At 35.4% G+C, this 15,436-nt stretch overlaps 1 protein-coding gene and 1 pseudogene across 4 annotated transcripts in view; one reads left to right on the forward strand and one right to left on the reverse strand.

The window, feature by feature from the left end:
* ERC1 (ELKS/RAB6-interacting/CAST family member 1) overlaps positions 1 to 15,436 on the forward strand; it is a 490,295-nt gene that overhangs the window by 415,577 nt on the left and 59,282 nt on the right. The gene's annotated exons all lie outside the window — the stretch shown is intronic.
* On the reverse strand, positions 10,396 to 10,745 carry LOC144227388 (small ribosomal subunit protein eS26 pseudogene; annotated as a pseudogene).

Consider the following 15,436-nt stretch of genomic DNA (forward strand, 5'->3'; position numbering starts at 1 on the left):
TTTTTTTTTCTTTTTTTTTTTTTTTTTTTTTTGGTCTTATTGCACTAACTAGAACTTCCAGTACAATATTGAAAAGAAATGGTGCAGGGACCATCCTTGAATATTCCTGATCTTAGTGGGAAAGCCTCAAGTTTCCCATTATGTACAATGTTAGCTTTATATATCTTCTGTAAACATTCTTTATCAATTGAGGAAGTTCTCCCTCTATTCCCAGTTTACCGAGAGCTATTATCATGAGTTGGTGTTGGATTTTGTCAAGTGTTTTGCCCACATCTATTAATATAATCATGTGATTTTCCTTCTTTTGCCTATTGATGATCATAATGGCTCCCACTAATTGATTTTCAAATGTTGAACCAGCCTTGCTTACCTGGGATAAATTCTACTTGGTCTTGGTGTATACTTTTTTTTTAATGCATTGTTGGATTCAGTTTGCAAATATTTTGTTGAGGGCTTTTGTATCTATGTGAATGAGAGATACTCGTCTGTAGTTTTCTGTTCTTCTGAAGTCTTTGCCTGGTTTTGGATTAGGGTAATACTGGCTTCATAGACTGTGTTAGGAAGTATTCCCTCCGCTTCTGTCCTCTGAAAGAGATTGTATAGAATTGATATAATTTCTTCCATTAAAGGAAAATGGGTAAAATTTATCAGTTAACCTTCTGATGTAACTACTTTCTTAGATGTTTACCTTAATCTTTCTGATAATATATCTTACAGTTATATACTACAAATGCATTTTCCTTAAAAAATTATAAATCCTAAATAAATTTCTTTATGTAGAAATGATATCTCTTGCTTGCTTTAAATATTGCTCACATGTATTACAGAAAGACCCCAAGATTATAAGGTCTTTTTAAACCAGGCACTCACATCCTGTTATTATATTTAGTAAATCATCTCCATGTTTAAAGAGGCCTATCCTTGGGAAACTTTGTTTTCTGTAAAATAAATTTCTGCGTTGAAATTCACTTTTTTCAATTTTCCATATCAAAATGGAAGCTATGTTCTTAATCAGATTTTATTCAAGGTAAAAAAAATTTTTTTTTAAACAGAAGCAGTGAAGGAAGTGGGGAACTGTTTAATAGGTATAGAGTTTCAGTTTTGGAAGGTGAAAAATATAGAGGTTGGTTGCACACCAATATGAATATACTTAACACCACTGAACTGTACACTTCAAAATGGTTAAATGGAAATTTTTATGTGTGTTTTACTACAGTTTTTTACCACAGTGTAATCAGTTTTTAGTAAAAAACAACTAACCATAATCTTCTGGCAAAATATATTTAAAATATGCACAACTGTTTGAAACATTATATAATTTAGTGAAGTAAGAAAGAGAGGCACCCTTCTTTCCCAGATAAATATCTCAAAGTTTGAAATGGAAGAGGACTGCCTTTGAGCTTTTGTTTAGCTTTTTGTTCTTTACTTGGGAACAGGGCTGTTGATATTAGTAGTTGATCTCTTAGCATATTAAAGAATTTGTGCTGTTTCCCAGACTTCTTCAGTTGAACTACTTAAGATAGGAAGCTCCTTTAAAAGGATCATTTACATAATTTATTATTTTTAAATATGTTCACACTGGGGCTTACTTTAATAAAGGTACACAACACATACTTATTACTAAGACTTTATGTAGCCAACCTAGCAGCTACAAGCTAAGTTTTTAAGTGAATTGAAACACAAAGTAATTTTACCAACTTCAATTAAATGGGATCTTTACTTTGCTTTTTTTCCCTCAACATTTTATTATGAAACGTTTCCAACATACAGGAAAGTTAAAAAATATATATATCTTAAACCTGGAGTCTCTAATTAAGATTTTATGTTTACTTTATCACATCTTTCCATCTGTACGTCAACTGATCTCATTTTTTCATGCTTTTCAAAGTAAGTTAGAGACACTTCTATCCATTACCCCATGCCTGTTAATTAAAATTCATAATTAGCTTATGGGGTTTTTTTTATTAATGAAATGCACAAATGTTAGGCTATACCATTCTATGAGTTTTATGTGGCCTAAACTCCTATTAAGATAGAGAAAGGGGTTAACAAACTTCTTTTAAAATTTTTTTTAAATTTATTTCTGAGGTGGGGGGGAGAGAGAGAGAGAAAGAGAGAGGGAGAGAGACAGCATGAGCAGGGGAGGGTCAGAGAGAGAAGGAGATACAGAATCTGAAACAGGCTTCAGGCTCTGAGCTAGGTGTCAGCACAGAGCCCGACAGAGGGCTCGAACCCACGAACCGTGAGATCATGATCTGAGCCAAAGTAGGACGCTTAACTGACTGAGCCACCCAGGCGCCCCAACAAACTTTTTTTTTAAGAGTCACATAGTAAATATTTAGGTTCCTGTAGCAGCTACTTAAGTCTGCCACTGTTGTGAGAAAGCATTAGTGGACAATAAGTAATTAAGAATGGTTCTGTTCCAGTGAAACTTTATTTATGGTCACTGAGATTTGAATTTCATAGAATTTTCATGTATCATGAAACAGTTTTCTCCAACCATTAATAAATGCAAAAACTATTCTCAGTCAACAGACATACAAAAATGACAACTGTCTAGATTTAGACCATTTAGTCATTGCAGTTTGCCAGGCCCTGATACAGAATATTAACATCTTCCAAGAAAGCTTTCTCTTGCCTCTTCCCAGTCAGTACCTACCTACTTACACTTAGAGGCAAACACAGTTAATGTTTGTGTGTTTGTTTGACATAAATTAGTTTGCCTGTTCTAGAACCACATATAAATGGACTCATACAGTCTGTACTCTTGTGTAAGATGTATTTTATTCAGCATAATACATTTAAATTTCATTCATTTTTTGTACCTATATGTTAGACCTGAAACCATAAAAGTCCTTGAAGAACACAGGCAGTAATGTCTTTGACATTGAATGTACCAACATCTTTCTAAATATGTCTCCTTACATAAGGGAAACAAAAACAAAAATAAACTATTGGGACTACATCAAAATTAAGAGCTTCTTCACAGCAAAGGAAACAACCAACAAAACTAAAAAACATCTTACTGGATTGGAGATGTTTGCAAATGACATAGCTGATAAAGGGTTAGTATCCAAAAGATATAAAGAACTTACACATAACTCAACACCAAAAAAAAATAATAATAATCCAATTAAAAAATGGGCAGAAGACATGAACAGACATGCAGATGGCCCATAGACACATGAAAAGATGCTCAAGATCACTCGTCAGGGAAATGCAAATCAAAACTATAATGAGATATCACCTCACACCTGTTAGAATAGCTAAAAGCAAAATCTCAAGAAATAACAAGTGTTAGCAAGGACGTGGGGAAAAAAGGAACCCTCATGCACTGTTGGTGGGAATACAAACTGGTGCACCCACAGTGGAGGACAGTACAGAGGTTTCTCAAAAATTAAAAATAGAACTACCCTACAATCCAGTATTCACACTACTGGGTATTTAGCAAAAGAATATAAAACACTAATTCAAAGGGATATATGCACCCCTGTGTTTATTGCAGCATTTACAATTATGAAAGCTGCCCAGGTGTCCGTCAATAGATGAATGGATAAAGAAGATAATGGTATATAAATATACAATAGAATATTATTCAGCCATAAAAAATAATGACATTTCGCCATTTGCAATAACATGGTTGGATCTACAGAGTACAACGCTAAGCTAAATAAGCAGTCAGAGAAAGACAGATACCATATGATTTCACTCAGATGTGGAATTTAAGAAACAAGTGAATAAAGGACAAAAAAAGAGACAAACCACAGGGCGCCTGAATGGCTCAGTTGTTTAGGTGTTTGACTTCAGCTCAGGTCATGATCTAATAGTTCATGAGTTCAAGCCCCGTGTAGGGCTCTGTGCCGACAGCTCAGAGCCTGGAGCCTGCTTCAGATTCTGTGTGTGTGTGTGTCTCTCTCTCTGCCCCTCCCCCAGTCAGGCTCTGTCTCCATATCTCAAAAATGAATAAATGTTAAAAAAAATTTTTTTTTTAAAAAAGAGAGACAAACCAAAACACAGACGCTTAACTATAGAGGACACACTGGTGGTTACCAGCAGAGAGATGCGTGGGAGGATGGATCAAATAGGTGAAGGAGATTAAGAGTACACTTAATCATGATGAGCACTGAGTAATGTATACAGTTGTTGAATCACTATATACACCTGAAACTATTACAACACTGTACATTAACTACACTGGAATAAAATAAAATAAAAAATTATTCATGCTCTTAATTGTAGAAGTAGTTCGTTCATTTTTATTGCTTAGTAGTATTCCATTGTGTGGTGACTGATCACAGTTTATTTGGATCTCTTGGATGTCTGGCCTATTTCCAGCTTGGGGCTATTATGGATAAAACTATTCTTACACACGTCTTTGGGTGGACATATGCTTTTATTTCTTCAGGTAACTACCTACAAGTGGACTTGCCTTAGTTATATGATAGGTATCTATTGAGTTTTATAAGAAAGTGCCATTCTTTCAAAGTGGATTTTCATTTTTTTGCTCCCACCAGCAACAAATGAGACTTCTGGTTGTTCCACATCCTTCTAAACATTTGATACTTTACATTTTTAAAATTTTGACCATTTTAATGGCTGTATATGGGTATTTCATTGTGGTTTTCATTTTAATTCTGTCACTGATTAGTGATGAGCACTTTGTCATGTGCTAACTGGCTATTTGTATGTCTTTCTTTCTGAAGCATCTGTTCAAATTTTAACTTTTAATTGGATTTTTGTCTTATTAAGTTGTAGGCATTCTTTATATGGCTTAGATACCAGTCCTTTTTGAGATATGTATTTTTCAAATATTTTCACCTATCTATGGAATGTGTATTCATTTTTTAATGTATTTTTTCATTATCAACAGTCTTTAATTTACTAAAGTCTACTTTATCAGTTTTTAATGGTTATTGCTTTCTAGGTTCAAAGAAACTTTTGCCTAACACATAAGAGCTAAAATACTCTGGGGTTTTTTTTTTCCTTTTTTCAGACACTTTATCATTTTGTTTCTACATTTAGTTCTGTAATCCACCTCTAATTTTGGTATATATTGGTAGGTCAAGCTATTTTTATTCCCCAAATGAATATCCAGTTCTTCTTAAATACTCTTCTTTCTCCATTGAATTCCTATGAACCTTTGTAAAAAATCAAAGATGAAAATATGCATATATGTGTGTGCCTCTTCTGTTTTACATTACCACCTTGACTTAATTGCTTGTTATAGTTTTACAACACATTAAAGTCAGATAGTGTAAGTCTTTCAAATTGTTAATCTTTTTTTTTTTTTAAGTTTATGTATGTATTTTGAGAGAGAGAGCACAAGTGGGGAAGGGGCAGAGAGAGAGAGAGGAAGAGAGAGAATCCCAAGCAGGCTCCACACTGTCAAGCCCCCGATGCGGGGCTTGAACTCACAAACTGTGAGGTCATGACTTAAGCCAAAATCAAGAGTTGGACACTTAACCGACTGAGCCACCCAGGTGCCACATCAAATTGTTAATCTTCCTAAAGTTGTTTTAGTTATTTCAGGTTGTTTGCATTTTCATATAAATTTCAGTTTGTCAGTTTCTACGACGAATCATGCAAGGAGGGGTATTGAGATTGCGTTGATTCTGTAAACCAGTTTGGGAATAGTTGAGATCTTAACACTATTAAGTGTTTCAAATCATGAACATAGTTTAGTTCTCCGTTTAACTCGATCTTCTGTAACTAGTATCTACAATATTTTATTTCAGTTGTTTGCTGCAAATATATAAAAGTACAGTTGATTTTTTTATATTGAAATACCTTATAGTTCTGCTTACTTCACTTATCCTGGCGGTTTTAGAATTATTTAGTTTAAAATTTTTTCTCTTTTTCCTATAGATTTGCAAAAGTGTCTAATTGCAAATTGGGTCACATTGTTATTGGTTTCTAGGTGAATCCCATTGTGATCAGAGAATATATTTTGTGTTATTTTAATATTTTACATTTTCTGAGGCTTTTATTTTGTGTCTCAGAATACAGTCCATGTTGGTGAATATACATGTGCCCCTGAAAGAAATGGTATTCTATAGGTATTGCATATAGTGTTCTATAAATACCAGTTAGGTCCAGGTGGTTGATAAAATTGTTCACATATTCCATGACTTTACTAAAAACTTATGAAGTGGAGGAGTCCTGTCTATTGGTTGCTGAGAAAGAAATATTAAAATATTTGAGTATAATTGGAATTTTTATATTTGTCCTTTGAATTCTTTAATTTTTGCTTCATATATTTTGACATTGTTATTATTTGCATACCAATTTATGATTGCACTCATATTAAATTGTTCTTGTCATTATGAAATATCTTTATGTCTAGTAATACCCTTTGTCTTTAAATTACTAGTCTTAAATCAACAGGAAGCAATGTAAAGTGACAGTAGAGGTTACTTAAGTGTTGTCTGGGAAATTAACAGGAATTCAGTGAATACTTCTTGAATATTGACTTTTCCCAGCTTTAGTTTTTCTCAAGATTGCTTTTCTTCTTTTCTTTAATATTTATTTATTTTTGAGAAGGGGGGACCAGAGACAGAGGGAGATAGAGAATCCCAAGCAGGCTCTGCTCTCTTGGCACAGAGCCCAACATGGGGCTGGGATTTATGAACTGAACCATGAGATCATGACCTGAGCCAAAATCAAGAGTCAGACACTTAACTGACTGAGCCACTTCGGTACCCCTCTCAAGATTACTTTTAGACTATCCATGGCCTTTAATGGGTCCATATAAATTTTAAGATTATTTATTCTCTTTTTGTGAAAAATGTCATTGGAATTTAAATAAGGATTGCATTGAATCCATAGATTAGATTGCTTTGTGTAGTGTGGACATTTTAACAATATTATTGTTCTTCCAATCCATGAGCATGGAATATCTTTCCATTTATTTGTGTCTTCTTTGGCTTCTTTCATTAATGTCTATATTCAGTATATAGATCTCTTACCTTCGTGGTTAAATTTATTCCTAGGTATGTTATTCTTTTTGATGTAATTGTAGACAAGATTCTCTCTCTGATAGTTTATTATTAGTGTATAGAAACACAACAGGTTTTTTTGTATTGATGTATCCTGTGACTTTACAGAATTCATATATTCTAACAACTTTTTAGCACAGTCTTTGGCGTGTTCTATATACAGTATATTATCTGCAAATAGTAACAGTTTTACATCTTCCTTTTTGATTTGGATGGCTTTTATATCTTTTTCTTGCCTAATTGCTTTGGCTAGGACTTCCAATACTATGCTGAAAAAATGTGGTAAAAATAGACATTCTTTTTTTTAGTGTTTATTTTTGAGAGAGAAAGAGAATTTGCAAGTGGGGAAGGGGCAGAGAGAGAAGGAGACAGAGGATCCAAAGCAGGCTTTGTGCTGACAACGCAGAACCCAACACAGTTGCTCAAATTCATGACTGGAGCTGAAGCAGATTCTTAACTGGCAGAGCTACCCAGGCACCCTGGTAAAAATAGACAGACATTCTTGTTTTGTCCTGATCCTGCAGGAAGCACTCTCACTTTTTCGTCATTGAATATGTTAACTGTGGACTTGTCATATATGGCCTTTATTATGTTGAGGTATGTTCCCTCTATACCCACTTATTTGAGAGTTTTAATCCCAATGATGTTTAATATGGTCAAATGCTTTTTCTGCCTCTATTGAGATGACCATAACATCATTTCATTCTTCATTTTATTAATGTGGTGTATTGCTTTGACTGACTTAGAAGTGTTGAAGCATCCTATGTCCCTGGAATAAATCCCACCTGACTCATGGGTGTGATCCTTTTAATGTATTGTTAAATTCAGTCTGCTAATATTTTCTTGAGGTTTTTTTGTGTCTATATTCATCAGAGATATTGGCTTATAATTATTTTCTTTCTTGTGGCATTTTTTTCCTAGTTTTGATATCAGGGTAATACTGCCCTCATAAAATGAGTTTTCAAGAGCTTCTCTTCTTCTGTTTATTGGAAGAGTTTGAGAAGAATTGCTGTTAATTCTTTAAATGTTTGGTAGAATTCACCAGTGAAACCATCTGGTCCTGGGCTTTTCCGGGGGAGATTTGTGATTACTGATTCAATCTCCTTACTCAATATCAGTCTGTTTAGATTTTCTATTTCTTCATTATTCAAACTTGATAGGTTGTATGTTTATAGAAATGTATCCTTTTCTTCTAGGCTATACAACTTGTTGGCATTTAATTGTTCCTAGTAGTCTCTTATGAGCCTTTGTATTTCTGTGGTATCAGTTGTAACATCTCCTCCTTTATTTCTGATTTTATTTATTTAAATCTCATCTCGTCCTTAAAGAATCTAGCTATTATTTATCAATTCACAACACTAGCTCTTAGTTTCATTGATTTTTTTCTATTGTCTTATTAGTTTCAATTTCCTTTATCTCTACTCTAGTCTTCAGTTTTTCCTCCTTCTATTAACTTTGAGTTTTATTTGTCCTTTTTCTAGCTCCTTGAAGTATAAAGTTAGATTGTTTATTTGAGACTTTCCTTGTTTTTTAAGGTAGGCATTTATCACTGTGAACTTCCCTTTTAGATTGGGTTTAACATTATAAAGAGAAATAAAGTAAACACTGAAGTAGTCCCCTGTGATTTTCTTTACCGGCCATCTGCTGAAACATTATGTCTTGAGAAGAGCTGATGATATATATACTTCACAGGTCAACAGTAACTCACTAACCCTTAGCCAGGGAAAGTACCAGAATGGGTTGGGACCACAAGAAGCTTTTATTTGAATTTTATTTTATTTATATATTTTATTTTTTTAATGTTTTCTGTTTGTTTTTCTGAGAGAGAGAGAGACAGTGTGAGCAGGGGAGGGTCAGAGAGAGAGGGAGACACANACTAGAGGAAAATTGGGATATTTTGCTGCCAGGAATTATTTCTTTCAAGTTTATAGTTCTCTTCTATAAAGGGCACATGTATATAATTTTGTTAAGGCACTTGTACTGGATTGTGTTTAATAGTTGGGAGTGAGAATACTTTTTGGTATGTGATTTTGCCACTTCCCCTGTGGGAATAGTAATATTTTCCTGCAAGAGTAGATGCTATCCACTTCTACTTCCTCCCTTCGTCTTTTCCTCAAACTTGTAAGAGTCCTTGATAAACAGAGCAGAGAAGCAAGCATTGTATACCAGCGTTCTCACCAGCCTCACCAGATCCTCTTTTATTCAACTAAGAGAGGTGCCAGTCATCTATACCTGTCCAGCCTTACCTCACAGCAAAGAGTAAAATAGAAAAGGAATTGGTTACAAAAGTAATCATTCCTCTGTGAATAAAGGTCTCACACACATCATTCCTTCTTGATGGGTTTTAGCCTTTCCAGAATAACTGTGGGATAGTGTTGATCTGTTTATATGACTTGGACAGAGCTTTTAGCTTTTTAGCACAACCTTTCAAATGCCAAAGTTGTTTTTCTCTGACAAACTTACTGTTAGGATCAACTATCATTTTTCTGGCCCTAATGCACTGAGATATTAAATTCCTCAAAATTCAAAATATGTTTTTCTGTCTCACATGAATTATCCAAGAAAAATGTAGACAGCTGTTTGATATAATTTTAAAAAACATTAAATTAAGATCAGAGACTTCAAATAATTCATTAACCTCTTAGATCCTTAGTTTATTCATCTCTAAAATGAGTGTGGTGATAACTGTCCTATTTCTCTTAAGGCAGTGTAGTGAATGTGAAAGTTGTTTGTAAATCCATAATCTGCTATGCAAACAGTAGGTGTCATTGAGTAACCTGCGCACAGCCAGCATTCACTTGACATAGTTTTTGCGTGGTATTTGAAGTGTAGCACAGGCAGTCTTTGTTTTTAGAACATTTTTTACAGATACATCAAAGGAATGCTGATGGGAAAAGGGTATAGTTGTTTGACACCAAATCACTGTATTTTAAACACCAACTTTCTGTATTTTTAGGGTTAGTAAACAGTTTCTGAAGTCCCCAAGCTTTGTATAGCCTGCAGATACTCTCAGAATTCTAGAACCTTTGCTCTAGACTACAGTTTTTGCCAAATTCAATCTATAACTTTGTTACACACTTTGTGGTCTATAGTAGTTGATATAGTAAGAAAAAGTAATGTATACGCTACAATATGAAAGCTCTATCAACATCAGAGAAATAGAATACTGCTTTTATTTCCTAATTGTAATCACTCCCCAGTTTTTTCACTATGTTTTGTCTACCTTTGTACTTCTAAATTCAACTTACCATTCTTTTTTCCTTCATGATTTAGAATGATTTGTGACTGAACCAGATTTTATCTTCAATTTTTTCTTTTTCTTTCCTTTTTTTAAAGTATGATTTCCATTTTATTTGTCTTCCAGAGGATAGCTTTTCTTCAAACTTAAAAAATCAGCTCCTTACATTGGCTCTGGCAGAGGTGATAGGGCAGCACCTGCAGATCTAAACCCCCTTGGGGGTGTTTGGTCTTTCTGAGCTTCACGAAAGTCATTCCCGACTATCTTGCTATGAATGGCATAGCTCCTGCAGTAATGTAGCTTCACTTACAGGTTGAGAAGCATAAAGGTGTCAAAGACCCTTGCTTCATAAATGTCCTGATGGCTGTAGCCTCTGCTGTGTTTCAAACCATGAACGTCTTAATGGCCTAGTCCTTGGACACACATCAGACGCAGTGGGTGCAATGAATAAGTTGCACATAAGGTTGGCGGCCCTTTTCTTCATGATAATTATTTCTTCTTTCCTTGGTCATCTTGGAAGCAAGCACCCAAGAGCTCCACTTCTTCTTATGAAAACATTTTTCTGCTGTAGAGATATTATAGCTATCGGGATTCCTTTAGGATGGCTGCTTCTGCCCTCCTAAAAGCCCATTAGGCCCCCAGGAGCCACAAAACACTGATACTCCAGGTGGATTTACATATCTTCTTCCCAGTTAGGATTTCTCTGATAACTGGTCACCAGCCTAGATCTAGGTCAGATCCCCCCTCCCCTTCACTGCTCTTTTTTTGTTTTGTTTTGTTTTCCTTAAAGCCTAGACAGAGTCTTCCAGAACTGAATGACCAAGATAGAGGCATGCCTAGTCCCATTTCCCCATCTCAGCAGTGGAAGCAGCAGACAGGAAAGCAGTAGGCCTCACTGTATCTCCTAGATTTATATATACTATCTTCTCTCTACTTGTCAGAATGCACACATAGTGCACAAATGACTATGTGGGGACTTCTTTGTGTGAGACCTAGGTATCTTAAGGAAGACAGATTGAGAAAGGGGGGATTTGTAGTCAGCACTAATCATTTAACTTGGAAAAGGAAAGAATTACCCGTAACCCCACCACTCTGATGCAGTATGAGTTAACATTTTGTTGTCCCATAGTCCAATGTTACTGTTTTTCTTAGGTATTTACTTGTGTTGTCATAACTGTGATACATGCACATTAGTGCACTTAAAAATTTCTACTTTCTTAAAAATGTACTATTATATCCCACCTATGAAACTGACAAAATATTTTTTCTTTTGTGTCCCCTATAAGGCAATTATATTATTTTTATGGCCTTTTAGCTTGGTAGTAAAGTTTGTTTGCCTTTAGACCTAATTTGAATGCTGCTCAGTAGCTATGTAATTTCTCACAAATCACTTAACCTCTTCTCTAAGTGTCAGGTTCCTCATTTGTTAAATGGCAGTAATAAAACCTGCAGCAAAGGCTATTGTGCAGATTAAATATAATAAGATATTTAGTGCACTAAACCCTTTGCCTGGCACATAGGAAGTACACAGTAAATGATAATGCCAAAGACATTCTTACTGGCTGTGACACAACCCTAGAATATTTATGAGATCCATTGATGCTACTATTTATTTTATAGACTTTTCCTGTCTCCTAATAGAGTAGTAACATTACTTTAGTTGTACAGGTAACCCACAATCCTAGTAATTATTTTTTCCTTCAGCAAAAGAATTTAATCTTTCCTGAATCTCTAATTGAATCGTTAAAATTTACCGTTAGTGCCTGAGCAACAGTATAGGTGCCTCTCCAAGGCCTCAAGGCATGGGATGTTAGCCACATGTATTAGGTCAGACCTTATTACCTTTAAGAAGCACCCCGTGGTGGCAGGTGACTTTTTCTTCTGGAGTTTTCTAACCTGAAGGTGATTTTCAGGAAATAGTAAGAAGTAGAAGCCAGCACCTCTATACTGTGAGTCTAAAATAATTCTGGACACGCTTGATGATTACATAAGCTCCACAGAGGCAGAGACCTCTTAGACTACATGAGAAAGTTGTAAGTAATTTGGGGGAGAGGCCTTTCTCTTAATGTATTCGTAAGATATCATTTATACTGTTCCACAGGTACTTCCTACATTTTTATAGTTTCTACTGAATAAGGTGACATTGTCCTGTGACTCAGGTGATTTATTTCTTAGACTCAGAACTATGATATTTTAAGTGTTTCTGGAAAATAGACTCTCAGATCCTTTTTTAAAAACTATTTGCTTGTTTTATTTGTTTTTTGAGAAAGACAGAACACAAGTCGGGGAGGGACAGAGTGAGAGGGAGACACAGAACCCAAAGCAGGCTTCAGGCTCCAAGCTGTCAGCACAGAGCCTGATGTGGGGCTCAAACCGACAAACTGCAGGATCATGACCCAAGCTGAAGTCAGACACTTAACCAGCTGAGCCACACAGGCGCCCCACCATTGGTCCTTATCTTAATGATTATAACCATTTGACTAATGAGGAAGAGCTGTCTTTCTCCTGTTTGGGGTGTATTTTGTGATTGAGACGTTCTTCCTGGATGATAAAAAATAACCTTACACTGTGCAAAATAAAATTTTTCACATCTCAGTTGACTTTCATAGTCATCTGAAAATGTGGGGACCCTGCAGAGCTCAGTATATATTTATTGAATGAGAAAGCTGGTGAGTTTTTACCATAAAGGGGAGTTGTATATAATTTAAGTTTTTATGCATTAGTACCAGGTATTTTTAATCTTCTAATTTCTTCTGTACCTTAACAGGTTATTTATTGTATAATCTGACCCTATTCATGTGTAGCAGTTTCCCAGACTCATCTTAGCTCCAGTCAATATCTAGTGCACATTCTAGAATATGTCATTAGGTTCACCATACCCACCAGTTACCATATGATAGGACCCCCTTTTAATAGTTTTGGAAGAGAGGCCTAGCAGTTACCTATTATATCACATTTTTATTTTGTAGAGTTATGTTTTGGAGGACATACTTTGAATAACATTTTATCTGAACTATTAAAGCAACAGTCTTGTTAAGTAGGGTTCTACAGTATTCCTGTCATTAACTTGTCCTCAGCTTCTCACTGATTTGTTATTTTCTATACATTCTCTCTGTCTTTAGGATTACTATCTGTTTGGGGTTAAAGGAATATTTTCTTGAATACAAAAATGCATCATCAACCAAAACAAAAGAGTTATTCCCCATTGATGTGTCTTCCTCCTTCTTCCTGATCCGAGGATGACGAGGCTAAAGTATCCAGCTGGATCTGGCAGTTAGCCTTTCTGGGATAAATTAAATGAGCACACTTGATTGAGGTGTAGCTGGACTGTATCACTGTCTTCCTATTATCCTGGGAGATCAAAGCAGAGCACAAAATGGGGCTTAGTCTTTAAAATATTTGAAACAGATGGCTGGGTCTTTTTGGTGAAAACTCAGGTTTTAAGGCAAACCACTTGTTAGAAAGACTTCATTTCTTTTCATTGAAAGATAGTATACACTGAACATATACCACTCTTTCTTCCTCAATTTTAAGACTAGAATCACAAACTTTTTGTATGAGGAGCGATTTGGCAAACCTAGAAAGCACTTGGACTGTTTGGGTTCCTTTTCTTGTGAATATAAAATAAGTTATTCAAATTTTGCTTTTGTCATTTTGGGCATTAAATGAAAACATCTTAAATGTTTAAATTTTCATAGTCATTTTGTTGGTGGGTCACTATTTACAATCTAGCATTCATATTGTTATATCTTCCAGAAATTGAATCAGAATGTTTATCCCTCACTTCATGTTTTAATAAACTGAAAAGCACATTCTCCACACTCCTTTATCATTGACATCTGGGTCCTAAGTTCACATAGAATAATTCCATAAGTGTGGTTTGAGGTTTTTATTGTTTGGTTTAAAACTGACTGAAATGAGAAAATTAAGTCAAAAATATTTAGCGGGGGAGTCTACTCCAAATACTGCACTAGGTATACAGATTAAAATATATGTTTCAAGATTGTAAAACCAAATACTAAACCACATTTTTGGCAACAGAAAAAATTATACAAGGTATAGTAGGAAAACCCGGGCGTCCCCAAGAGACTCAAGGTTTCACAGAGAAGGTGCCTCTTCAAGGAGCAGTTGGCATTTGCCAAGCAGTTATAATTTTAGACAAGGAAGCATAAACAGCGTAACAAATTTGGTATACTCTTAGTAGTTCACTATGGATACTGCTTAAGGTATAATTAATTAATTCTACATAACATATTACCCCCACTTGGCAAGATAGAAAACGATAAGCCTTTGTTATATCAGTGGTGTCTGTGGGTAATGAATTCAGGAGCCACTTAGCTGGGTAGTCCTTACTTAGAGTCTCTCATGAGGTTACAGTCAAGATGTCAGTTGGGACTGTAGTTATCCAAAAGCTTGGCTGGGAATGGAGCATTCAGTTTCAAGATGGCCACAGTTCATGTTGGCTGTTGGCAAGAGCCTTCAGTTCCTCCCTGTATGGATCTCTCCATAAGGCTGCTGGAATATCATCATGACATGGTGGCCAACTTCACCCAAATGAATGATTCCAGAGAAGAGAATAAGGAAGAAGCCACAAATGCCTTCTATGACCTAGAATCAGAAGGTACATCTGAGTACTCTTACCGTATTCTCTTTCTTGGAAGCAAGTCACTAAGACCATCCCACGTTTAATGGAACAGAGTATCTCAGGCTCTACTGTTTGAAGAGAGGCGTGTCAAAAGAATTTGTGGACTTATTTTAAAACATCAGAGAGTATCAATGTAGGAGGAGGACAAACCAAGAAGCTGGTAGATCAGTCAGCAGGTAGATCATGAAGACCTTAGTATGCCATATAATCTGTACAGGATGGACAGAAAGGAGAGAATACTAGAAACAAGAAGGGCAGTTAAGATTAGCTTATTTTGTCCTGGAGAATGATGCTGAAGGCCTGAATAGATGCAATGATGGAAGAGTTAGTGAAGTGGGAATATATTCATTATCAAGAAACTTCAGTCCTTCTAAGAAATGTCCCCCACTGTTTCCAGTCTTCTGTGGGTTAGAAAATAGAGAACATAGTATAAAAGCCCAGTTACGGTTTAGGAAGTTAACTTGCCTACAGGACCTTTTCAAATAAAAAGCAGTGAATAAAGACAAGGTGAGAAGCATCAAGCTGTGATCCACAGCCACTAGCTGAGTAGCATAGCTC

Source organism: Crocuta crocuta, unplaced genomic scaffold (genome assembly GCF_008692635.1).
Source record: "Crocuta crocuta isolate KB4526 unplaced genomic scaffold, BGI_CrCroc_1.0 scaffold72, whole genome shotgun sequence".
NCBI lineage: Eukaryota > Metazoa > Chordata > Mammalia > Carnivora > Hyaenidae > Crocuta > Crocuta crocuta.